This window comes from Lissotriton helveticus, chromosome 3_1 (assembly GCF_964261635.1).
Source record: "Lissotriton helveticus chromosome 3_1, aLisHel1.1, whole genome shotgun sequence".
NCBI classification, from domain to species: domain Eukaryota; kingdom Metazoa; phylum Chordata; class Amphibia; order Caudata; family Salamandridae; genus Lissotriton; species Lissotriton helveticus.
Window position 1 is genome coordinate 965,239,890 of NC_136061.1, and position 27,796 is coordinate 965,267,685.

At 47.9% G+C, this 27,796-nt stretch overlaps 1 long non-coding RNA gene across 4 annotated transcripts in view; it reads left to right on the plus strand.

The window, feature by feature from the left end:
- LOC144823144 (uncharacterized) overlaps positions 1-27,796 on the plus strand; it is a 683,784-nt gene that overhangs the window by 238,335 nt on the left and 417,653 nt on the right. For all 4 annotated transcript variants that reach the window (XR_013608745.1, XR_013608744.1, XR_013608743.1 and 1 more), the window contains exon 3: positions 4,405-4,478. This is a non-coding gene — a long non-coding RNA (uncharacterized LOC144823144). The remainder of the gene's footprint in view (positions 1-4,404; positions 4,479-27,796) is intronic.

Consider the following 27,796-nt stretch of genomic DNA (forward strand, 5'->3'; position numbering starts at 1 on the left):
ATTTCATATTTCTATCCAAAGTAGTTTTTAATTTCATCAATGGCATATATTACATTTTTCAGTAGATGTTATCAATAAATACAAAAATCACAGGTAAATCTACAAATATATTAAATATTTTAAATATTAAATATTAAAGAAAGGTACACAAATCCTCACTAATATTTAATCCATTAGGGTGCTTAGAATCCAATTGAAGGATATAAGTTGTTTCCAATCTCCTCAATTTGGAATCCCTATCACCTCCTCTCTTTTGTGGTTTAATGGCCTCAATTACATAATATTTAAGATATTTTGGATCGCTATTATGGCTAAGTTGGAAATGCTGTGCAACCGGATAATTCTCATCTTTGTTGCATATAGCGTGGATATGTTGAAGTATTCTCTTGTGAGCAGGTAATTTAGTGCTCCCCACATACCTCAAATTGCAACTGCAGGTCAGTACATAAACCGCAAAATCCGATTTGCAAGTAAGATGTTGATTGAGTTTGCTGACCGCAGGGCCAAATGCCGTAGTGTATATATAATACAACGAAGAATCTCTGCTTGGGGTGTGTAGAAGTGAGTCTGAAATACAAGGGATAATTAATCTTAGAAAAGACAAGCACGACCACAGTTCTTTTGTCAACTCAGTGAGTGGTAAATTTATTAGCCACAACAAATAACAATTTTAACGTGCAACACGGTGACAGTCAGCATAGAAGCTAGAATGTCCAAAGATTTATTGAGTCTGGTACACTTTATAGACTCAAACCACAAGACCACCCATATGTTACGTAGCAAGAAGTATTATACGTAGTTTACAGTACACCATGAATCCCACAGCCAATGGATAAGATCTGTAACAAGACATCTCCTTGTAAGGTGTGATACATTTGATGCACCCATACCGTAGCTAACCATGTGATCAGAATGGGCAGTTTTGGGGACAGTCAATCAAGATGCGAGCTGTCATGGCCTGGTATATTTCCATACAAAACTGCGGCATAAGCAGGGCGATGAGTAATATTGCGAAATCTGTTATTGTCTAATGAAATGTATTGTGCAAGCAGTGTGTCACGTACCTCGTCTGGGCGTAGAGAAATGCAAGCACTGCACTTCTCAGACGGTGAAAGGGCAAAACATCCCAAGATGGAGGTTTTTAGATGTAGGCTAAGTTAATAGGGCCTGAAGCTACAATCATTTGGTATCAAAATCCAAGATGGCTTCAGCATTCCCAAATCTGATACCAAATCAATATACCCTGCGTGCCAACATATTCATATCCATGGCAGGTACCTCAGCCACTGCCTGTTGCTCTGGCTCATGGCTGTGCTCATGGCCATGGTGCATAGAGCGTAAGCAGAAGGAGACAAGGGATGTGCAGCAGACTGGGCAGAACTGTATCATAATGCAGAGTGTCAATAACACAGCTGCTATTATGATAACAGCCTTTATGATCCATGAGCCCTCTGCCTTATCCCCAACATCCTTTATGTTATGGATTGCCCTATCTATGTTCTTGCTGTTGTCAGGTATATAAGAACAGCACTTTTGACCTGTGCTATGTCTGAGAAGTGGACCATACGTGGTATTATTGATGCAAGGTAACAACGGCCGTACCAACCTGGAGGCAGGTAAAAGTATGCCCATGGTCCGCAGACAAAGAATAGTCCCTTGTAACCCACCAGTCCAGATGAGGACCCAGTATTGCTGTCCTTGATGGGCGACAGCCTTGTGACGTGTGTGCAATTACTTTTGCCCATAAATATTTTGTCCACTTTCCTAGGTCCCATTATTCTCCTCATCTTGCTTATCCTGTCCTTACATGCCAACAATCCTTGTTGTCCCTGCAGTAGATCCTGTAACACACAAGGGTAGGGTATGCATGACTGCTGTGTTGAGCAGTTATGTGCTATAGTTATGTCTGAAGGTAATTTAGGTGCTCTGTCCCGCTGCATCCCTTCATCATATAGGATGCAGGATGGGGCTAGGGACAGCTCTTCTACCCTAAACCTTGGTATATTAACCTCCTTGTTTCCACTCTGGTCAGTGTCACTCCCCTCAGCCCTGTTCCTGGATCTCCTGTCAAATGTGCTAAGCATCTGGCATAAATTGGGGAAACTAGCTCACAAGACACCACTGTATGCGCCAGCCATGATGCTGCACCACCACCAGGAGCTCTCGGTGACTGGGGAGAGTGTCGGAATGTCACTACTGGCCAAAGCCGGTATCGATAGGATGGGGGACGTGTTTCGTGATGGGGAGTTTGTGGGCCTAGACAACCTAGATTATGTTAATAACCAGACAACCATGTTTCGGTTCACGTATTTCAGACTCAATAGAGCCCTGAGAGAGCACTACCCCACGTTCCCTTCAGAACCGCAATGCCTTGCACCGCTGCAACTATTAATTACAACTAATGATTTATCACACCTGGTGTCTAGACTGTACTCGGCTGCACAACTGGACCTGGACGGGCAAGCGTTCAAAGCGAGAGGGCGGTGGGATGCACTACTAGAAGCGCCATTATCTGATGAAGAATGGGCTAACACATGCGCTTTGACACACATACTCACACCGAATGGTAATCTGAGGCTGATTCACTTTAAATTCCTCCATCAAGTATATTACACACCGGAGAAATTGTTTAAATTTGGGCTACAAGAGGAGGACAGATGCAAAAGATGCAACATGGAGGGTGCGGGCTTTGCACATTTAGCGTGGGACTGCGCAAAGGTGGCAGGGTACTGGGAGCAGGTAACCACTACTTTATCTGTCATGCTGGAAGAGGAGGTACACTGCACACCCAAGCTCTGTTTACTGGGGATAGTACCGCAGTTAAGAGCCTTGAAGAAGAAGTTCTGTGCAATAGCGCTTTTACTGGCTAAGAGACAAGTGGCACAATGCTGGCATAGTCGGAAAGTGCCGAAGTTAAAAACATGGTTGCATGACATGTCCACATGCCGTGACAAGTTACAAACTTTCGAAGAACTGCTACCAGCTCAGTCTAGGCCCAAAAACATGTGGGTCTATCTGGAGGATTATCTGACGTCCTTGCAGGGTAATGAGGAACTGCCGCACATAGACTGAACGGGTTGCATGATTGTATGAGTGCTGATGGGATAGGTGTGAGAGAGTGGCGGGGGGAGAGGGGCTCTAGGTAAATTGTAGCGACTGCTGGATAGTACATTAAGATTACATGATATGGCCGAATTGGGGTATGTTGTTTTAATGTTCTTGTTATAAAAAGTGAAAAAAGTGAGACTCAGTTAGAATGCCAGCTATTAACCATGCGTGCAACAATCCGCAATATTCTACATCCTGTGTAACATTGGATCAAAATGATGGTTAATGGAATAAACGTAGCGGGCCGGCCTCCGGGTTGTAGGCTCATGCTGTGTCAAATGCTTGATTTTCAATAAAGGTCTTGCGGAAAAAAAAAAAAAAAAAAAAAAAAAAAATGTGCTAAGCATCTCAGTGTCTGACCTTGTAGGGTGCATATTCCTGCATGGTGCCCATTTCTTCTTAGGCTCCTTGGCACCCTGTCTGACACCCACTATATTGGAAACATTCAGTGTTGGGGCTGCCGCGAGGCAAAAATCACAGGTAAATCTACAAATATATTAAATATTTTAAATATTAAATATTAAAGAAAGGTACACAAATCCTCACTAATATTTAATCCATTAGGGTGCTTAGAATCCAATTGAAGGATATAAGTTGTTTCCAATCTCCTCAATTTGGAATCCCTATCACCTCCTCTCTTTTGTGGTTTAATGGCCTCAATTACATAATATTTAAGATATTTTGGATCGCTATTATGGCTAAGTTGGAAATGCTGTGCAACCGGATAATTCTCATCTTTGTTGCATATAGCGTGGATATGTTGAAGTATTCTCTTGTGAGCAGGTAATTTAGTGCTCCCCACATACCTCAAATTGCAACTGCAGGTCAGTACATAAACCGCAAAATCCGATTTGCAAGTAAGATGTTGATTGAGTTTGCTGACCGCAGGGCCAAATGCCGTAGTGTATATATAATACAACGAAGAATCTCTGCTTGGGGTGCAGAAATAACGGGCCACACCAGGTTGCAGTATAGAAAATATGCGGGTTTATTCGGCAATCAAAGGACGACGCGTTTCGATCTCTACCGAGATCTTGGTCACATAACCTTCTTTGTAATCCACACATTATTTAAATGTGCAGTGCTTGAGCACGACGCAGCGTGAATAAACATAAAAGAAACACTGATGGTTTACAGTCATCTTCTGTTCAGTTGACTTTACAAATAAAGTTTTAACACAATATTAAGTGTATAAAGAAAAAGTAAAAGTTATTTAATTCATCAAACATTCAGTTGATTGCTGTGTTGACTAACACATCAGTAAATGTATAGTACATTTAGTTTGTTTATTTCCAGAGTGAGTTTGGCGCTATGTTTGAAGCAATATGGGAGCCCAGCGAATGAGAGGAGCAGAACGTCAGGAGACAGAGGTAAAGTACCTTTGTTGTCACTTTCCTGATATGTATGTAATTATAATGGAGTCATGATTACCATAATTGTATCCAGTTGGGGAACTCGGAAGGAACTGCTTTTCAAGTATTATATATATATCTGAAATAAAGGGTGTCCTCAGCGGAATGTGGATGCCTCCTTGTGTTAATTACAGGCCGGTGATCAAGGGCTACGAGTTGAAACGTTTGGCATACTGCAATTAGGAAGGCTGCGTATGCACGTGGTGGTGGCAACTGCCGGAGGTGTTGTGCGGATACCCTTCTGTGTGCTACCTTTCCCCTGAGGACACCCTTTGTTTCAGATGTTGTGCGGCTCGTCCGGCCGCGGAAAGGTCCCACTGCTGAATCTCGGCAGATCCTGGTGCTTGTGATCACGGGCACGTATCGGGAATGGAAGGGTCCTCCTTTCTGGATTATATTGGTGAGCTACACTACGGTCTCCACACATGCCCTCACCCAACCGGGTTGATATTGTTTGTGACACTGTGAGGCATCGAATCCACTGGGGTATACATGGAACGTCAGTTTTTAACAGATGGACTGCATCTACCAGAATGCCATGCCTGCTCACGCCCACTGGGGCGGGATTGTCATTATCAAATAAAAAGTTCCTATTCTATGTGGATGCCTCCTTGTGTTAATTGCAGGCCGGTGATCAAGGGCTACGGCTTGAAACGTTTGGCATACTGCAATTAGGAAGTCTGCGTATGCACGTGGTGGTGGCAACTGCCGTAGGTGTTGTGAGGATACCCTTTTGTGTGCGACCTTTCCACTGGGGACACCCTTTGTTTCAGATATATATATATATATATATATATATATATTATACACCCATTCATAAATATGTATATCTCTTTTCCTCAATGTTTGGATTTTGTGGAAAAATGTGCTATTCAACTGTTGTTTAATCCGATTCAAGCATGTGAATATATAAAAGTTCCTTTACAGAATAAAAAATGAAGTTACTTATCTGTAACTGTAGTTTTCCAGTATTGGAGTTTCCCAGTGAGTCAACCTCCCGGAACACACTGCCCTGCATGGGAGAGTGAAGGGATACCTTCTCCGCTCTCTCCTGGGCAGGGAACTTCACTTTGCTCCAGCCTGGCAGCTAAAAAATGCTACTCCCACCCAAGCGGAAGCAAAGGAAAGGTGCCGGCTCCCCTCATCACCCAGCAGGATACTGGCTGGGAAGCCGGCGGGGCTCTGGGACTCCCCCCGACCCTGCAACTTCGTGTTTTGTGGCTGTCTCAGGTAGGGACAGGAGCACCCACCTGAAGCCTTGGGAACCAGGAGCCTCAATTGCCTCTGGGAGGGGGGCCGTACCACCTCCCCATGTGGTCCCCAGGGCCCAAGTGGCTTTTGGCCAAAGGGGCTGCGTGTCCCCATTCCCTCAAAAAGAAAATAATAAAAAAGGTTTTGCGGATGGTATCCCCAGGTGCCCTATAGAGGCACAGAAAGGGTGCTACATTCTCCCATCGCTGATATTATGAATTTGCCTTGGGGATGCAGGCCTTGGGTTCGGAGTGGCTTGGGAAAGTGGGCAGTGCGAGCCCTCCCCTTTAACAGAAAAAACAAATCCCTGGTCGATGGGCATCACTGGGGTCTGAAGAGACTCCTAAAGGGGGGCTTCGTGCCCATCCCTCCTCCTTTTTATTCCAATTTGTTTTACAAGTCGGGGGATGGGAGTCTGCCTGAGTGTAGCCAGGGCCTGCTACCAACCCCACATACTCACGGCCTTTGGCTATGCATGGCGGGTGATTGGCTGCAGGCGAGGGAGTGGCTGCAGGGAGTGGCTGCAGGCCAACCCTTTGGCCGCTCATGGCCAAAGGCTGTGCGTGGCAGAGGGGTTGGCTTTATTTATAGTAATAAAATATGACTTTACGTTTAAAAACAATAATCTAGAAATTCACTGAAAAAACCAAAGCTTAAATTGAAGGTAGAGTTGGATGAAAATTTCAGAGCCATTACATTTTAAATTCACAAAACACTGAAATTCACCAGTTAGTTCTCTAGTAATGATAACTTGTGCCCTAAGGAAATAAAACTTGCACCTATGCCATGCACCGCTATTTACTCCACAAATTACATCACTCATGACATGTTCTAAAACATCATTAATAAGATTACTGCAATATCTGACGCCCAGCTCGATGCCCGGCTTGCCCAAACGTGCACATTTTACGGTGGATCGACGTCAGACTGCGTCCAGGTCGAGTCCCCTATGGAGGTCCTCTACTTCCAGACGACTCCAACCCGGCGCCCAAGCTTCCTCAAGAGGTTGCCGCTCCCCCTGACTCCCCAGACGTCACTGCGACTTTCACACTGTGTCGATCTACGCCAGTGCCGGCAACTACGCCTCCTTCTTGTCAGGATGTTGACGTTTCTCTGGATTCCCCGGCTCGGGGGCCAATGGTGCAAGTGCCTTCGGGTTAGTCTCCGGCTCCTCCACTTTTGTTGTTGAGTGGACGGCTTAGTCTCCAACCGTCTCCTACCGACGGGTTATTAGCGCCTAACTGGATGGCCCCTCCCGCCCCCTCGCCGGTCCTTATTCCCGCCGCTGCGTCCCCTGCGGACCTGCCCCCGCCCCCATTCGTCCATTCCCCCTCTCCCAGCTGCTCCTCCCTCCCCTTATTATGGCGGCCGCTGCGCGGCTCTGAGAGTGACCCTGTTGTAGGGAGGTCGCCCCCCATGCCGCGTAGCTTCACCCGACTGCACTGTGTCCAGGACCCAGCTGCTGCTGAGTACGAGGCCCACCTCCACCTGCAGGCTACCACCTGCGCCTCATCCCTGGTGGCCAGTGGTAGGCCTTAGGTTTGTCTTTCTGCCCGCTTTATTGTGCGCTTCTGATTTTCCTGCCCTGTGCTTCTGATTTTCGTGCCCTGTGCTTTGTATCTGCTGTATTGTATTCTCTGCTTGTTTAGCCTTACCTGCGCTTGTTATTTGTATTTCTTGCCTTGTATTCTCTGCTTATTTAGCCTTGCCTGAGCTTGTTATTTGTATTTCTTGCCTTGTATTCCTGCTTGTCTTGCCTGTGCTTGTTTCTGCCTCTCAGCCCCTCGCCGGTCCCGATTACCGCCGCTGCGTCCCCTGTGGCACCGCCCCTCCACCATTTGTCCATTCCTCCCTCCCAGCTGCTCCTCCCTCCCACCTCCCCTTATAATGGCGGCCGCGGCGGGACGCGCCTAAGGCAAGCCCGTCTGTGCCCGTCCGCGCCCAGCGCCAGAACCCCTGGTCCCCGCGGGCGCTACGATGCCCGACTGAGCTACGATGCCAGCACCCTCCACGCACTCAACACCGGCCGAGAACACACCTGCTACCGGGCCACCCCGAAGCGCACACAAGGTCCCTTCACCTGCCGGAGCTGCAGCTTCACCAGCATCCGGCCAGCCAAACCGCCTACCAAGGAACCCAACTACCTCAAATGCATCCTCCTCAACACCCGCTCCACCCGCAAACACGCCGTCGAACTCTGGGACCTTCTCGACTCCACCACCCCGGACGTCTCCTTCCTAACAGAGACCTGGCTGAACCCCTCCTCGGCACCCGACATCACCGAAGCCATCCCGGAATGCTACAAGATCACCCGCAGAGACCATACTAACTGAGTAGGAGGAGGAATCGCCATTGTCCACAGGAACACCCTCAGAGTCTCGACCAACACCGACAACACCCTCAGCACCACCGAACACATGCACTTGCAGATCCACACCGACCCGAACACCATCCTCAGAGGAACCCTCGTCTACAGACCCCCCGGACCCTGAGCACAGTTCAGCGACTCCATCGCAGACTTCATCAGCACGCACGCCCTCGCCTCCACAGACTACATCCTCCTAAGAGACCTGAACTTCCACCTCGAGAACAACAACGACACCAACTCCACCACCCTGATCGACAACCTCGCACTCAAACAGCTCTTGACAACACCCACCCACGCTGCCGGCCACACTCTCGACCCCATCTTCACCGCAAGCCCCCACGTCTCCTTCAACCACACCACCGAACCACACTGGACCGAACACCACTGCACCGAACACCACTGCATTCACTTCACCTTCAGGAAGCCCACCACGCACCACCGCACTCAACAGATGCCTTGACGCTGCTGGGGCAAAATCACCGAAGACCAGCTAACCCTCACCCATAACCCACCTGCCGACTCCACCAATTCCAACACCGCCGCCTGCAACCTCAGACAATTGATAGACGACTGCGCCTGCCCCGCTCAAGTCACCCTCCAACAGCCACACCAGCAAGAAAGCCAGCTGGTTCACCGAAGACCTCAGGCCTCCAAACGAACATGCCGAAAATTAAAGAAGAACTGGCTCCGCGAACAATCAATGGACAGCCACACAGCCCAGAAGAACGCCACCCGCAGACACCATCAACTCATCAGAGCCGCCAAGAGGGCCTCCTTCAAGGACCGCCTAGATAACAACGCACACAACAGCAAAGAGCTCTTCAACCCCAGCTCCAACACCGATATCCCACCTTCACAAGACCTGTGCGACTCACTGGCCACCTTCTTCCACCGCAAGATCATCGACAACCACGACCGCTTCAGAGCCACAACCACCCCGATAACCACTGCCCCCACGACTACCACCCGCACCAACCGCCTGCTCTCCTGGACCAGCGTCAACGACGAGGACACCAGTAAGATCATGAACACCATCCACTCTGGATCCCCGTTAGACCCATGCCCTCACCACATCTTCAACAAAGCCAGCACAGCCATCGCACCCCGTCTCCGGAGAATAATCAACATCTCCTTCGAGACAGCAACCTTCCCGGAAACCTGGAAGCATGCCGATATCTACGCCTTACTCAAGAAACCCAAGGGGGACCCGAAGGACTCAAGAACTTCCGACCCATCTCCTTGCTCCCGTTCCCGGCGAAGGTCACCGAGAAAATCGTCAACAAGCAACTGACCCACAACCTCGAGGAGGACCCATCTTAGTCCGGTTTCCGCAGCAACCACAGCATCGAAACCGCCCTTATCGCTGCCACCAATGACATCCTGACCCTGCTCGACAACGGAAAAACAGCGTCCCTCATCCTCCTGGACCTGTCAGCCGCCTTCGACACGGTCTGCCGTCAAACACTACGAACACACCTACACGACGCCGGAATCCAAGAGAAGGCCCTGGATTGGACCACATCCTTCCTCTCTGGCAGAACTCAGAGCGTCCGCCTCCCCCCTTCCGCTCCAAGGCCACCCAGATCATCTGCGGCGTACCCCAGGGCTCCTCCCTCAGCCCGACGCTGTTCAACATCTACATGGCCCACGTCACCCGACAGCACGACCTCAAAATCATCTTCTACGCCGACGACACCATGCTGATCCTCTCCCTCACTAAAGACCCTCACACCACCAAAACCAACCTCCACAAAGGAATGAAGGATGTCGCCGAATGGATGAAGAACAGCCGACTGAAGCTGAACTCAGACATGCCAGAGGTCCTCCTCCTCGGCCCCACCTCCTCAGCCTGGACGACTCCTGGTGGCCGACAACACAGGGAACAGCACCGACACCCACCGACCACGCACGCAACCTAGGAGTCATCCACAAGTCCACCGTCTCCATGACTAAGCAGGTAAACGCCGTCTCCTCATCCTGCTTCAACACCCTCCGAATGCTCTGCAGGATCTTCAAATGGATCCCCACCGAAACGAGAAAAACAGTAACCCAGGCCCTCGTCAACAGCAGGCTGGACTAGGGAAATGCCCTCTATGCAGGAACGTTGGCCAAGCTCCTGAGACGGCTGCAACGCATCCAGAACGTCTTTGCACGCCTGATCCTGGACATCCCCCACCGCAGCCACATCACACACCACCTGAGAGACCTGCACTGGCTCCCCGTCAACAAGAGGGTAACCTTCAAGCTCCTCCTCCACATGCACAAAGCTCTTCACAACACCGGCCCAGCATACCTCAACAGACGACTCAGCTTCTACACCCCCACCCGCCAGCTCTGCTCCACCGGCCTCGCCACAGTCCCACACATCCGAAGAACGACCACCGGCGGCAGATCCTTCTCCCACCTTGCTGCCAAGACCGGGAACACCCTCCCCACCAACCTACGTGAGACCCAAGACCTACTGGCCTTCAGAAGACTCCTCAAGACCTGGCTCTTCGATCAGTAGCAGCACCCCCCAGTCCCTCCCCCAGCGCCTTTAGACCCTCACCGGTATGTAGTGCGCTTTATAAGTGTCTTGATTGATTGATTGATGGCAACTGAAACTAGTGCTTCTTACGCACGTGCTATTCACAGAGCGGCTGCTATTCTTGGATTTGAGCCTCCTGTGGCCCCCCTGCTTTCTGATCCTTTAATGGATCTGCTCCATATGGAGCCTATTAAGGTGGAGCCTTTGCTGCCATTTGGAGGCTCTTTATTTAACATTTTGCGTGGCACATGGGCAAGGCCCTCTTGTGGTGACCCTATTGATCGGGCTATTGCTCGTAGGCACCGTCCTGCTCCAGGGAATCCACTCTGCCTGTCCAGTCACCCTACGGCTCAAGGACTCGTTGTTCAGGCGGCCTCTGACTTACAGTCTTCATCCGCCTTGCCCTTATTACTTCCCACTAGGGAGTCTAGGTGGCTGGACGCATGTGCTCGCCAGCTTTTTGCCTCTACCAGTGTCAGTATCCGCGCATTGAATACTGCGTGTGTGTTCGCGCTTGCATCCTCAAACCTTTGGGACTTGGTCAGGAACCTTCTCCCTTCTGTTCCAGAGGAGCCGCGGTTACAGTTGCTTCGACTTCTGCTTGATGGCAGGGGAATGGTGCAATTTTCGCTCCGTTCTTCCCTTGATGCCACTGACTCTGTGGGAAAAGCTCTTGCTCGATCTGTGGCTTTGAGCCGCCATGCATGTCTGCGCGACAGCCGTTTCCGGTATAATGTTCGGGATGCCCTCAGACATCTAACGTTCAATGGTGTGGACCTTTTTGATCGCCACATGGATTCGGCAGTCTCCCGGTTCTTGTCCGGGTTGCAATAACTCTTGCACGATTCTCTACCTTATTTTTCTAACCTATATAACACACAGGTATAGTAGGTTGCCCGGTTGATGTCCACGGCTGTTAAGCCTTCTCTCATTTGTTAAAGTTCAGCCGTATGAGTGGTTTGATCTTCTTTTCAGTCCTCTGACTGTGTATTTTGCCCAAGAGGATCCCCTTATCAGGGGTTGACATTTGCCCTATGTGGGGTATATGCAGGTACTAGGCAACTGCCTTTGCATTGGTACGCTCCTATGGAGTATTCCTCGCGGACATCCTTCGGGGCGTCTCTCTCTCTGTCTTTTCTCCTGTGATCCTATTGTTAGCATCGCTCTATCACACTTCACGTACCTTTGGTCCCGCTTGTCTGTAGTGCTTCTATCCTTGCTTTTACGGCTTCGCCGCTGCAGTGCGGCAATGCTTAGTACTATTAGTACAGACTTGGGCACGCAGCACTTATTGGGCTCGTCCTCCAAGGTACTAGATTGTTTCCACTGTCGTGCCTGGTTCTCTCCCACCTAGCTTGCGTGAGACCGTGGTTCCTCCCGGGCAAGGGGAGGATGTTGCCTATTACCTTATCTAGTTTCTTTCTTTCTCTTCTGAATCTGCTCTGTATTGCACAGAGGATGCACGCGGGCTCTTTCCTTCATGCGATGTCCGTGGTCACTGACCTGGTCTGTTTGTGCCACCATCTCTATGTGGTGCCTGGCTGCCTGGTGCCTCTTTTTGGCCATTGCCCTCTTGATGCCGTGCGCATCTGAACTGCTCTTGCTGTCCTGCAGGAGGTCTTTCCTTTCTTCATGCGGTTCCAACGTCCACACGATGTGCTTAGGTGCCTTCCGATATGCTTAGATATCTTACAGTGTCTTCTATTTTGCTACTGGCTTTCTGGCCATGGATTGGTTGCCTGCCAATCTTGTCACATGTGTCTAGCTGCTGCAGCTTAAACAGTGCTTCTTCCACTATTCTACATACCGGGCCGGTATGTGTTATGGCATTCAGGTTTCCATCTCTCTGGGTTTTGCTTACAGGCGATACATTGCATCTGGTGGATCTCTCAAACCCTAGGTCCAGTTCCACTTCTGGCGGTGTCATGAGATTCCTTTTAACTCCAGCATATCTAGTATGCGGATTTCTTGCTTCATACTGACACTTGCTGGGCAGGATTCAGCCTTTTGCCTCCGTTGCCCCATGTATCTTGCAGGTGCATGTTTAACAGTGTTTTTTCCACTGTTTTGCCCGGTCAACCGGTATTCGCTTTTTGCTTTCTGTTGACACCTCAAATCTTGGGGATCCCATAGCCCCTAGGCTTGGTTCATCTTCCCCTTTCGAAGTTGTGAACTCTTGCTCCAGCACGCGCTTTCTAGCTCTGAGCTTTCCCTCTCTCAACCCGATATACACAAACGGGGTTTTCGTGCTGTTCTTGTCGCCTTGTGGTACCTTTGCCTTCCATTGTTCTCCGCTCTCTTCAGAGCTTCATGGTCTAGGAGTTAGCTGCCTGACATTACTGTCCCCACTGTGCTTTGTCACATGACTGACGGCACTGTTTTAGTCACATTGATGGCTAAGTTCTATTTGGAACTTGGTGGGGTTCAGTCGCCGACCCGCCTCCTCTATGGGTATGGCTTTGGTATCTATTCTAAGTTAAGGAATCTGCGGCTAGACATCTCTATCAGATGAAAGAGTTACTTACCTTTGGTAACAATGTATCTGGTAGAGACATAGTCTAGCCGCAGATTCCTAAACGCCCGCCCATCCTCCCCATTCTGCGAGGACCTTTTCAGGTTGGGCTTTCTATACTCGCCTCCCTCTGGGTGGCTTGCCCTTCGGCAGGGTTACATTTTCTTTTCATTCCAACACAGAATGCTTCATCTATTTCATTGCTACTCCGCCCCTTCTCGGGATTGGGCGGTATGCTCATATGTCATATGTCATGTGTTCTTTCCAACCCTCTGCCTGGACTGTGTGGTGTGAAATCTTTCATATTTTTCCCCCCACCCAGCTCTCCCCTTCCCCTTTGCCTGGGGGTCTTTTACCACCCGGGTGACCCATTGGTTCAAGTCTATTGGCTCTGCCACATTCTATGGGTCTCTTATTGGAGTTACTACGTCTCTCGCTAGTGACGTCTTGCGGTGAGTTTTCCTTAACCCTGTGTTCCGACGTGTTGTCCTTCACATTTATACATTATGGATGTGGACTTTTTGTTGTCTACCAGACTGTTTTTTCACATCCTCATCTCCCTCCAAAGGTTTATTTGGCCTTCACTTTGTGGGGATGTTTTTCAGAGCAGTGCTCTGCTCTTCCTTTTTCGACTTTTCAACATCCAGTGCCTGGCACTGTCCTTTATGGTGCTGTTTTTCACCTTTCAATTTCTTTTTCATCCTTTTTGCACACTGTTCCCATATTCTCACAGTTTTTGGTGGTGGCTTCACGTTGTGACACAAAAGTTTCTCCGAAGAAAACGGACGTCAGCGTGCCGGGAGGGGCATATATGGCGCCGCTGATGTCATGTCCGTGCATGACATCAGGGCGGAGTCGTACGGCGTCGCCCCCACAGCTCGCAGAGGTGCTGCTGCGTAAAGTTTTCAGGATCCAGTCTGACGCCTGGGGATATTCTAAGTTAAGGAATCTGCAGCTAGACTATGTCTCCACCAGATACATAGTTAGCGAAGGTAAGTAACTCGTTCATTGGGGATATTGGAGGACCTTGGTGGTAACCAGGGAGAAAGTGCTTTGGTGGCCATTGGAGCTGTAGTGGCCAAGAAAGGCAGCGCCAGGTATTGAAAATCTGTAACTGCTCCACTGATAACAGAATCGATGATGATGATGATGATGATGTGCAGGAATGGAGGAACCCATCTGCAAAACTATTGTTTGTCCCCACAAAACCAAAAAGATCTGGTGATGCCGGTAGAATCACCTTGGCATTATAAACAAGTGAGGTGAAGAACGACACCTCAATAAGTGTTTGCAGATATTGTTTTATTTGTATAATGATAACGTTCTGTTGTGCCGTACAAACACTTTTTGTTCACTTTTGAACCTGAATACAATTTTACAAACAAAAATAAACTCCAACCGTGCTTATGATCTCAGGCCTTCCCACCTTACTGAAGGCATGCATTTTAGTCTGAATCCTTACTTGGTAATCCTGATCAATCACTCCCTTTCCCAAGGGGTGGTTCTTTATTGTTTGAAGTGGGATAAAGTTATTCCACTTCCTTCCAAAAATATAAAAGAACAGCTGACCTCAGTACCTAAACAACGCCGGTTGCAGCTCTGCCCAACTTTTTTTTGCCTTGTTCCCACAAAGTTGTGGGATCAATCAAATGAACTAGTTTGTTTCAGAGAAAAAGCTCTTGGGTGATTACCTGGTTTCTTGGATGGGTGTAGTAATGAAAGTTCCTCTCTGTGGCATTTGACCCTCTGAAACATGGTATTTTCATTCTCACTCTGAAAGAACGCCTGTGCTTTAGCGATAAAGTTTTTGACTGGTCTACATTATACTTTACTAACTGATCCCAAGTGATCAACATAGGCAACTTTTCCTCATGTTCCATGTGGCTGTCTCAAGGTGTTCCACAGGGGTCTGTGCCAGCCTGAGTGCTTGTCAACCTCTATCTTGAACCCATGGGGAACTTATCAGACAGCCTGATATTTCTCGCCACCAAAATGGTGTTGACTGCCTCATCTACTTGAAGGTAACCTCCCATGAAAACGTCACTGTGGCCGCATTCACGTTTGACAATGGTCAAACCTGTAACACTGCTCATGGTTTTATATTTAATGACAATAAAACTGAGCTCCTCATATCCTCACAGGCTGATCTCGTTAGCCGCATTCACGCTTGACACTAGTGAAACGGGGATAACTTCTCATGGTTTTATATTTAATGACAAAACTGAGCTCCTTCTTATCTTCTCACAACCTGATCACTCCCAGGTTCACGAATGGATCCACTCCAAATATTCCTGTTTGCTTTCCATCCATCATTAATGATATTAAGACTCTTGGTTTTTATTTTGGACTCTCATTTCAATCGCCACAAACATATCTGCACCCTTGGAAGAAGGGATAGATACCAACCTGGATTGGTTTGTGGTCAAACAAGATCTTAAAGATGTCATCCAAGCATTGGTTCTTTCCAGGCTCAATTATGGCATTCAAACGACTCTTTGCCCCTCATTACATGTGGCATACTCTCTCGATCTCTGGGATCTATGCTCTGAACTCATTTCCGTGATTCTACACTCCCCATGCTGGCTTTCGTTGCTTGGTACACAAACGGTTAACTCTGACCACTGTCTGGCTCTGTAACTGAAAATCACTGGGGGCGGCTGTCTCCTCCACGGGTCTGAACCCCTCCTCCTGGAAATTCCTGCCTTTTACAAGAAACATACTCTTGCTCTTGAATCAATCTTTTTATGGATATGGCCCCCGAACGTGGGATGCTACCCCACCTCCCATATGTACTATAACATCCTTTTCATCATTCAGTAATAAAAAATGCTGAATCAGTAATGCCCCCGTGTCTTTATTTCTATGATGTTCACTGGCGTTCATGCCCTGTTAGACTCTAACAGACATGGAGGTTTGGATAATGGTGCGTTTAGTGATTTTATGTCCCCTGACCATATTGTTTACGTCCATCCTATTTTGACTTGTATATAATTCGGTGTATTTGTGTTTATTTGTAATTGTGTACCTCCCAGCGTAGATACTGTTGTACACATTCTTTTAATGTTACTTTTTGCTCTCTTATGTGCTATTGTTTTCCACTTTGTCTTTATGACGTGCTCTGATGTCTTGTACCTGCTATACAAAAATCCTAAATAAACAATCAACTAGTGAGTTCATAATCAGCGTCTGAACTTGTTGCTGCAACTATAAATATGCATCAAACTATACTTAAATCAAAATATGAACACGTTTGTGTAAATACAGTAAGTGCTGAATTATTGAAGTACTAAACTATTGGTGTACAATGCAGCAGTGCATGGATGTAGCTACTGTATTCATTGAAATATTGATGTAGGCACATTAATGGTGTCAGGGTATTATGGTTTGATGGTAGTCCCAGGATTCGAACAATTGGTTGATTTGTGTTAAAACTATCTAAGAGTTGCCATAAATAAGGTATGTGTCTACAGTAAATGCATTAATCTATTGGTAGTTAATCTATTATTACATTGATGGTCCGTTTTTACTGAACAATGACTGTATCAACTCGGTGTGCAACGTATTGGTGTACCTACAATACTTATTAAACTGTTGGTGTATTAACGTATGGGTGTACAGTCTATCAATGCGTTGATGTAGATACAGCATGTAACTGTCAGGCACTATCAATGTTAGCTGTGGGCTCTGCCTTGTCATGCCCTCTTTTCAATTTGTTTATGCTCCCTCCAGCACTAATAACTAAAGGCAGAGAAACTGGAGTCAAGATACATTCTGATGGTAACCAACTACTGGTAAAACTGAGTGGGGAGTCTAACGATGACATCATCTTATCAGTCTGCCTAAAAGTCTGGGTGCATGTTAATAACCTCTATATTAACAGTGGCAATACAGAATATGTGCTTCTGCGCAAAAACTGTGATACTGATTCCTTACTGATAATTTGTCCTGAAGGCTTTGCTCCTGCATCTACCACCGTTCAGGTGGCCCATTATTTAGGGTTTTGTTTCAGTACTGATATATCCTTTGCTCTGCAAGTGCAAGCGGGAGTCAAGTCAGCTAACTACCATTTGTATGACTTGTCTAAAGTTCTATCTGTCTGGTCTGTGGATCACTGTAAACTTTTAACCCAAACCATTGTGTTATCCAAAGTTTAATACTGTCTAAAGGCCTTCCTCTTTCTTGGGCTTCCAAAGAAGGTTAACGCCAAACTCTAAAACCTACAAAATGCAGTAAAGCTTATTATTTTCCAAGTTTATGTTTAAGATTTTGTATTGATTGCAAAGATTCAATAATGAGAATTTATAGTACAATTTCCAAAGAAAATACAATACAAATATCCTCACCTGCAACCATGGGCCGGTGAGGCAAAGAATATGCAGAAACACAAAATCAAAAATATACAGTGCTAAAGGGAAAAAAACAACGTATCATTAACAGGAAGAAAGGGAGGGTTCCTTCGGGGGGAGTACCGTGCCGGCTGTCTAACGGATTTCTAGTGATGCTATACATGAGGGCCCATCTACGATCTAGTGCTGGTAGAGATTTCTTCTAAGGCTTTAGCTTTCTGTGGGCTGTTCCGCTTTAAAGGGTTTTTTGGGTATCAGGCAAAGCAACCGAAGGTAAATCGGGCAAGACAGCTCTCTGAAATCCCTGCTGAGATAGTTAATGCAGGGACCCCACACCTGTGCAGCCAGTCTGCATGTCGGGGTACCATATCCATGCCTCACCGTGCTAACAAAGCTTGTTTTGCCTCACACAGAGTCAGTGTGATTGCGCGCCCTTTCAAAGATCCAAGAGGGTATGTTAAGGGGTTGGGGAGACCCAGGAGAATGTAACTCTGAAATCTGGGGAGCTCAGTATGGAACATTTCATCTATAGCATTTAATATCTCCTGCCAATATGTCTCTATTTTAGGGCATTACCATAGTAGATGTTAGTGTTCCGGTGTCCCCCACCCTCTCCAGCATTTAGGGTCACCTCCCCTTTTCCAGTGTGCTGTGCGCTCAGGCTTGTAATACCAGTAATGAACTATATGTGGTATCGTCCCTTTACTTGTGGCCGAGCATGCCGATGTATTGGCTCGTTTAAGTATGTCTAGCCACTCCTTTTGTGTGAAATGCCTACCACATTATTTCTCCCACTCACCTGCGCTTTTGTTTTGGCTTGTGATTGCAATGTATTCAGGAAGGTGTATATATCTGATAACAGCTTCTTAACTGTGTCTCATGATAAGCCAGTTCTCAAATGGTAGAAGGGGCCTGTTTCAGTGTTGGTTGTGTGACCCAGTGGTGGACCGTGGCATACTGCCATTGTGCCAACTACTGCAACCCATGCCCCTCCTGGATGTGCCGAAAGTGCTCAAGTGGTCAAAGAAATCTTCCACCCTCTTGCAATTTGCTTGTTGCCATGGCATGTATGCTGAGCCGCGCAATCCTGGTTGAAAATCAGGGTTCCCAAGATGGGGGTCAATGGGAAGAGGATCTATGGGGTCGCCACAGCGTCCCAGACGCCGACCTTAGCTCTGAGAAATATATTCTTCCTGTGGCCGGTGCTCTTTAGGGAGCCATGGGATCTTCCATATATAAATACCCGTGATAGCCTGATCGATAAAGCGCCAGTGCTTCTCCTCTGTGGGTCTATTCCATTCCACCATATACCGGAGCTGAGCCATCTGGTAGTAGTGTTTGAGGTTAGGGAGACTGAGTCCTCTACATGTAGGTGGCAGATATGTCAGTCTCATGGCTATATGTGCCCTTTTCCTCGCCCAAATGTAGTGGTCTAGCAAGAGTTGTAGTTTGGGTAACAACTGGGCTGGGGAGGCAAGGGGCAGGGTCTGCATAACATAGAGTATCTTAGGATAGCGTATAATCCTTCCATTTTACCAGCTCTGCACGTGTCTCTGCTAGCAGGCTGCCATAGTTGCTCTGCCATTTGCCTAACCGTGGGGTATATGTGAAGGCCCAAGTAAATCCCATCCTGTGAAGCCCAAGGGTATGGGTAGATATTCTGCATAATTTCGACTTTCAGAGTCTGTATCGTCCGGTTCAGGAGTTGCAATTTCTGTATGTTAATTTTAAAACCTGACACTGCTCCAAATGCCTCCACCTCCAGGACCACCCCCTTTTGTACCGCTTTGGCCGCCATAAGTGTGGCAGGGTATGCTCAGACGTGAGTCCCTTGCTCACTTTGCCACTGGATTCAAGCAAGCCGGGCTGAAGACGGCTGCAATGCCAGAAACCGGTCCTCGGAAGCTTGTTTCCGGTCCAGGGAAGGCATGGCTTGTCAGTTCGGGCTGGACTGTTCCCATGAGGCACAGGGTCAGACTGATTTGCATATAGCCATGTCTGAACCGGGGTGGCAGAGTGGGCTAAAGAACGGTGATGGATCAAACCCAGATCTTTTGACTGGGTGTGAGTGTTTGATTGGTTCAGATGCTCCGTCCATCAACACCCCCTTTTGTTTCCACCTCCAGGACAAGCCTCAGTAAAGATTGAAGGGAATCTGTCAGGATCACCAAGACATCGTCCGCGAATAACATCAACTTATTGTCCCTACCCCCATCCTCATTCCCACTATCTCCACATTTGCTCTGACATGCTCCGCAAATGGTTCCAGATACAGTGCAAATAGGAGCGGGGACAGGGTACAACCCTGACGAGTTCCCCGTTCAATACGGAAAGGCCCAGATGTTGTTCCATTAACCAGCACCATTGATGGGGCGTTGTATACCCAGCCAAGATCCATATTATAAATCGGGATCCCAGCCCTACAGACTGTAGTACAGCTTTCAAATATGGCCAATGCACTCTATTTTATGCCTTCTCGGCATCCATGGAGAATAGTAGTGCTGGCGTCTTAGTTCGCTGGACCTTGTCTAATGGGTGGCATATTTTCTTTGTATTGTGGCTACAGTTACGTTCTGGAATAAAGCCAGCTTGATCAGGGTCAATGAGGCCCTGCATCATTGGGGCCAGGCGTGCAGCTAGGATTGTGGTGAAGATCTTTGCATCTACATTATGTAGTGAGATAGGTCTGTATGATGTGCACTGGGTGGGGTGTTTGCCCTGTTTGGGTATGACCGTATTGGCAGCAAGTCACATTGTATCCATCAGGGTGCCCGATTTGCTGAAGGAATTATATAATCGAGTAAAGATAGGCGCCAGAACGGGAGCAAACAGTTTATAGAATCCTGGTAGGAGCAGGGTAAGTAGACAGAGAGTGGAGGAGGGAAAGAGGAGGGGAGGATTAGAGGCAAGGCAAGAGGAGGGGGAGGGTGACTGGGACACAAACCGGTAGGCGAGTCAAAGCTGCGCCCAAAGTCCAGTAAGCTGTGAACCATGGGGGAGTGGTATCATTTCCGCATCTCAGTTGCGGGAGGCTCCCTAAGAGCAGTGGACTCTCTCAGAGGGGTCTCTGAAACTTCAAGGCCTACTTTACTGGATCCTTCCCCAAAAAGGGGAGAGGGAGTGCTTTGTAAAGGGGTGCCATACAATACCTCAATTGTGAGTGGCTCCCTTGGCGCTGTGGACTCTCTCAGCGGGTATGCTGAGACACCAGCGTATATATCTTGGATCTTTCCCCAAAAAGGGGAGGAGTGCTTAGTCAAAGGGCACAAAAGGACAGGGGGCTAGGTGGTGAAGCGGGCAAGGGGAAAGATTCAGGTGAGAGGGGATAGGAGCAAAGAAGTAAACAAAGAATGAAAGAAGGCTGAATAGGAACAGACAGATAGGAGACAAGGAAAAAGCAGAGTCACAGAAATACGATAGGGGGTGGTCAAGACAGGGGGATGGGGAGAAAAATAATTTGCCCAAAGCCCGGCTGGGTAGGTGAAGGTCAGGGGATCAGCAAGGCCGATCTCCTCAATAGCTGAACAGAGCAGCTCCACCGGGCGTCAGACATAGTGCTCGGACTCCGCTGTCAGAATGGGGATTTGGGCTGGGCACTGCCAGAGCTGTTTCTGGTCTTCGGTACGGGTGTCCACTTTTTTTTCAAGGTCATCTGCCCTCTCCCCAATGTCTGTTACCTCCTTTCTGATTTCCTTAATAAAAGTCTGGCCGTCAGATTTAAGAGATCCAATTTCAGTTTTAATTTCCCGCAGAAATTGCGCCATAATAGGTCGGGTGAAAGGATCGTCGGGGCTTTCTGATGAGGACGCCATAGATGCAGAGGCAGTGGGACCAGCTTTGCTCCACAACGAGGTGACAGGATCTTCTTTTAGGGACAGTGTAGCCTCTTTGCCTGCCTTGTTGCGTGACATGGCCCTCCAGGCAGCAGCGCTCCCAGAGAGGAGTTATGGTAGAGGGATCCAACCAAGACCCTGCGTGCCTCAAAGCACAAAAGCAAGCCACTCGCAAGAAGGATAAATAACACCACCAGGATGAGCAGAAGACTCCTCCAAATAGGAGTAGTGGCTGTGTAGGCGTGAGGGGCGAGGCTACTACCCTACTAAGCGATGGTTGCAGAACCTCTAGCAAAGATATGGATGAGAGCAGGCAAAGGGCCCGTCGCTTCTCAGGGCCTAATCAACTTTTAGCAGCCCCAGAACATCACTGACCTCAATCCGCAAGAACAAGTGGCCAGATTAATGCATGGAGCAAGACCGCTCATAGAGGCCCTATCTGAGTAGCAGTCTAAGTTGTGTGCTCTAGGCGATGAAGATCGAGGGGGGGGGACGAGTCCAGCCCTCCTACTCACCCCCACAAGAGGCTGCACCAGAGTCCTGCATCTCAGGTGTGCACAGTGCAGCCACTCCGCAAATGTAACAAGGGCCCAAAGCAGCAGGTCGGGACCTCACTCACCAGGCAGCCAGACGAACCACAGCCCCGCGGCCTCCGAGGTCGCTGCGTCACGAGCAGGGATCCTAGCATCGTAACGTTATCAATGGACACAGGACACCCCCGTGTGCCCGCAGCGTAGTTCAAGGAGGCCCCTCAGGGTCCCATCAGCATGTAGAGCCGGCTGCGGAGAACTGGCAGCGAGTGTCGCGGCCGCTAGGGCCTCGCGGTGGTAGTCGTGGGCGTCGCTGGTGCCAATCACAAGATGGCGGCCTCGCTCTTCGCCAGGACCGGGCACTGCAAACACGGTCCCCCAAATGCCAGTCGCAGGACGCCGGATGCTCACCAGAAGAGCCCTCCACCACAGGCAGTGCGGGGTGGGGGGCTCCAGACCAGAGCGGGATGACCCAGGGGAGGCTCATGCTCCCCCCATCACCCAGAATCCATGCGGGTAGAAGAATCCCGCTCCAAAGCTGCGCTTTGCAGGGCCCGGTGCTTCCCACCCTCTCCCCGTCCTCTGACCGTCAATTGTGGTCCTTCTCTACTGGTCTCTGGCCCCAGTACTGGGCCCCGCTAGAACAGTAGGGCTGATGGTGCAGCCCGCGCTATAATCTTTGAGCCCCGACCGGGCACCAATGACCTGCCCCGGCAAGCTCAGCCACTGCGCAGCGTGTTTGTCGCCGTCGCTACCTCCGTGCTCTGGTCGTCCCTCACAGCACTCTGCAAATCATTATGGGCCACGGCCCACGAGCTCCGGACCGCAGTCCAAGCCGCGGCAATGCCCAAACTCTGCTCCGCTTCACGTGGGTGAGTCAGCTCCAGGCCGCCATTTTGGCTGCATTTTTGCGCCAGCAGCAGCCGAGGATCCGGGCTCCTCACAGCCGCTCAGGCGGTGACGCGGTCACCGGGACTAGCTTGCTGGGGACTCTGCTCCGACTGGGCAGATTTGGGACGCCCCCCGGTCTCCAGCTGTGCAGGAATACACTAATAAATGTCCGGCGGGCACGGAGCTCCGAGCTCACACGTCCACCTGCCTCAATAGGGTTCCCGCTCGGTAAGCAGGCTATTGCAGTAAGTACCTCATTAAGGTGTCCTTCTCCAGGTTGAGGGCATCGTGATGGTCCAACTTATCAATGGATGATTGATTCAAGTATGGTCCTATTTCGGCGTTTGTGTTCCTCCCCCGCATACAATTACCTGTAAAAGTGGTGGAACTCCTGAGCTATCAGCTCATCCCGTTTCAGGCTCTCCCCTTGGGCATTCATGATTGAGGTCACCCTCTGGCTATTTATCCGTGCACGGATCCTCTGGGTCAGGAGGCGTCCCGCCTTGTTCCCTCCCATATAATACTTCTGCTCTATCCGCAATGGAGCAAACTCAGCTCTATCTATATCCAGGGACTTGAGCTCTTTCCGTGCTATATTAAGTCTGCGGCGGTTTCGTGTGTCCCTGATCTTTTATACACCCCCTCCAGCTCCTTGACCCTCCCTTCTAGTGCGGTTTGCTACTCCCTGCACTCCTTATTAGAAGGGGCTGTAATTCTAATAATATGACCTCACATTACTGCTTTTAAGGTGTCACATAAGAGCACAATCGGGGTATTGGGTTTGTCATTTACTTCCAAGAAGGCCTTCAGAGCTTCATTAATCTCAGAGTACATTTTTATATGTAAGTACCTTAAGATTCAGGCGCCAAGTGCTGTGTCTATAGGTTGACGTGGGAGGTGCAATTTAATGTAAACTGTAGCATTATCCGATAGTGCTGACACTCTGATGTCTACTTCTTGAGTTTGGGGTTCTAGCGAACTTGTAATAAGGAAAAGGTCAATTCTAGCATATGTTTGGTGCGCTGCCGAGTAATGGGAGTAGGATCTCTCTGTGGGATGATGTTTACGCCAAGTATCCACAAGGTTATGTATAGCCACCTGGTGCAAGCCTTGTGGTGATAGTGCGCCTGTGTTGCCCACTCTGAACCGAGCGATCCAATGCTGTGTCCATTACAAGATTAAAATCCCCATCTATAAGGACGTGTATATCTGTAGTTTCCATCACTCGCCCTATTGCATCTAAAATAAAGGGCTCTTGATGTTCATTGGGGGTATAAACGTTAGCAACTGTTAAGCAGCGAGCTCCATATGTAATACGAAGTGAGAGATGGCAACCTGGGATTTCTGCTTGCGTACTGATAACTTTACCCTCAAAATATGTGGCAAGATTGCCACTCCGCTTTTTTCCCCCCTCCCTCGCAGAAAAAATTGGCTATCGAACCAGTGAGATTGCAGTTGTTTCCAATCTGTTGGGAGCAGATGCGTTTCTTGCAATAGGCAATATCGTATTTGGATTCTTTGAGCAGGGCCATCCTCTTTGCTGGTGCATTCAGCCCTCTAACATTATTGCTAACTATTCTAACCATTTCTCAACTGACTTTGTTGAGCTGAAGGGATATCTGTGTAGCCATCCTGCACCCTCCCACGGAGTGCATGCAAAGCGGAACCCCCCATGAAGAACAACTGGGAACATTAAAAGATACCAAAAAAGGACAGAAAAGGAAAAGAAGTACAAAACTTAAAACAATACTCATCAATAACTGGATATCGATTCCCTCTCCTAATCGACCACTTCATGAAAAGACAGGAAACGTAGAATCTGCAAAGTATTGCAGGGTTCAGCAAGTCCTCAGTCTTTGGGCCCTGCCGCCCAACCAACCGCTCAGCATCCCTCAGTGGAGGAGCGTCCTCAGGTCGATGCTCATTTCCAATGAGGTCTGTCGACGTAACTCTGTGGTCAACGTCAATGTAGTTCCCGAACCTCCATAGTCTCTATTTGCTTCCTCCAGTGTCTCCTGGCTCTGTAATTGTTTCAGAAGCGCTTCCCTCTCTGACCGGCTTTTCGAGTCAGATGGTTTGCTCACCTTTTTCCCCCTTGATGGGAGGGTTTGTTGATTCCGGCGTCTGGGTGATTTGGATATGTCTTTATCTCCCACCGGTGAATCTTTAGTGTGTGACACCTCGGGAATGTGGGGTCATCCCTGTGTTTGTGGGCACTCCTTTGGTTCTTGTAAGCAAGACTCCGTAAAGATGTAGGTGGTTTGCAATTTTTATTTCCACATCACCCTTGTATATCATGATAATACTTCATTATTTCAAATAGTTTAACAATTCTTTTTTGATTCCACGTATTGGACTGTGTGTCCGATCAGCTCCAATGCATTTCGGGCGGGATGCCCTTCGTCTGGGAGCTCTATGAACATAAAGACTTAGCTCTAAGAATATGTTTGGCTGACTTCAAATTATCAAAACGTGAGTGTGCAGCATGCGGGGCAAGTAAAAAAAAACGTGTGAATGAAAAAGCGTGTGGTTAAAGTAAAGACCAGTTCAGGTGGAATTAATCTATAAGCGGTCAGTTACATGAGTTACAGGGCGTGAATTACAAGAGGTTCAAGTGTGCTCGAAATACGAACGTTCGACAGTCGTGATAACGGGTCTGGTGCGCTGGGTGCTCGGTGAATTAAGTGGGCTACACATGCGGTGACAATGAGATTTTTAAAAAAAAGGTGCGCTAGGGTTTTAAATAAACTCGCACACTCGTGTGTGCTTTCGAGATTCACTGCGAGTTAAAAACGAGCAGCGGTGAAGTTATGCATCGGTGAGGCTGTTATCGAACGGGTCACTATCTTGAAGGTTAATAGATTGACTTACTTAGTGGTTCATAGTCGCTAGCTTCAATCGTCGGTTTGATGGTTCGGGGAAAAGTGGCGTGGGAAGTGACGTATAAACGTGTGTTAAGGGAATGACCATAGAAAAAGGACTATGTGTGTCTAGAAATCGTGTCGGCCATTTTTAAGTGTGCAAAACTCAAAAGCTCAGGTACCGTGAGGTGAATTAACTTGGAATTGCAACAAACAGGATGGACAGAATAACATAAACAATAACAATCGCATTTCAGGGGTCATAGTATACGGCAATTGGATATCGATCTGACATCCTATAGAAAACATGAAAATTCTAGGCGGTCATTGAGTTCCATCGGCTTCATGGACTGCATCTTGTATATCCAAGCCATCTCTCTCTGTAGTAAATGTTTATTGTTATCAACACCCTCGCGTTTCTGGACTTCTTCCAGAACCATAAACATGAGTTGGGACACGCTGTGTCTGTTCTCATCAAAATGTACTGCTACGTTGGATTTCGTGTTTTTGAGTCTTATGTTTGATTTGTGTTCGTTAATACGAATCTTTATTTTTCTCTCAGTCTTACCAACGTAACACATTCCACAGGGACACTTGATCAGGTATACTACATTAGATGTATCACATGTGGCATTGACATGCAGTTTCATGGGAGTGCCTTTCATTGGATGGTTGATCACGTTCCCGGTGATGACATTGTGACAATTTCCACAATTCTTGCAGGGTCTTGTGCCTTTGGCTGGAGTTACACTGGGACTCTTTTTGTTGAGGATTTCTTTGATGTTGGCATTACGGGTGTAGGCAAATATAGGAGGTTCTCTGAAGGTGGTACCAAAATCCGGTTCAATGCTCATTATTGGCCAATGGCGTAGAATGATTCTTTTGAAAGCGATGCTCAGGTTTGGACATTTTGATACCAGGACTATCCTATTAGTCTTATCTCGTTGAGTTCTGAGTAATGACTTTTCTCTGGACGTTTCGAGTGCTCTTTTTTTGGCAGTTTCAATTAGCTTTGCAGGATATCCTCTTATAATGAACCTTTTGCCCATTTCTTGGAGTCTTAGTTCTGTTTGTGTTTGGTTGGATGTGATCCTTCTGACTCTCAGCATCTGGGACATAGGTAGATGTTGTTTTAATACCCCTTGGTGATGGCTAGTAAAATGTAATGTATTGTTACGGTCCGTCGTTTTTCGGAATAAATCGGTCTCAAGACCAGTGGTGGTGATCGAGATTTTAACATCAAGGAAGGTGATGTTTTTTTTGTTGATTTCCCAGGTAAATTGAATGCGTTCGTTAGCATTGTTCAATGAGGTTAGAGCTTCTCGCAAAGATTCTTCAGTATGCTTCCAGATGATACATATATCATCGATTTATCTCACGTACATTTTCATGTGGTTCATCCAGTTGGGGTTGTCAAAGATATTTTCTTGTTCAAAATGCTTCATATAGATGTTCGCGTAGGCACAGTTCCCCATTGAGGTCCCAGACAGTTGTAGATACCATTCATTGTTCAGTTGGAAATAGCTTTGGTACAGCGTGAAGATCATTAGTTCCATAAGGAACTGTTGCATGCCTGGTTCCAAGTCGCTTTCAATGATGAATTTCTCTATAGCTTCTATGCCCCCTGTGTGGGGGATCGAAGTATAGAGGGAGCGGACATCTGCTGTGCATAGTATTATTTCGTCATCTTCAGAAATAACGATTTGAGCCAATTTATGGAGGAAATCCGTCGTGTCTTGTACGTAGCTTCGCATGTTTCTTATGGTCGGTTGTAAGTACCTATCTATAAACTTCCCCACGGGTTCATGGAGTGAACCTCTAGTGGAGACGATGGGCCTGAATGGAGGGTCTTCTAAGTTCTTGTGGATTTTTGGGATCATATGTATGGTGGGACTCCTAGGAAATGGTTTCAGCAGGTATTTTTTGGTTCTGTCGTCAATAGTACCGCGTTCATATGCTTTCTGTACGATGTTAGCCACGGTCTCTTTGAATTGTGTGGTGGGATTGTTCAAGAGTTTCATGTAGGTGGTTTCATCCTGTACATGTTCCTGTATTTTTTTATCGTACATGGTAGAGTTCATCACAACCAGTGCGCCACCTTTATCTGCTTTAATGCATTTGATCCGATCGTTGTTAGCTAAATTTCGTAGCTTGTCA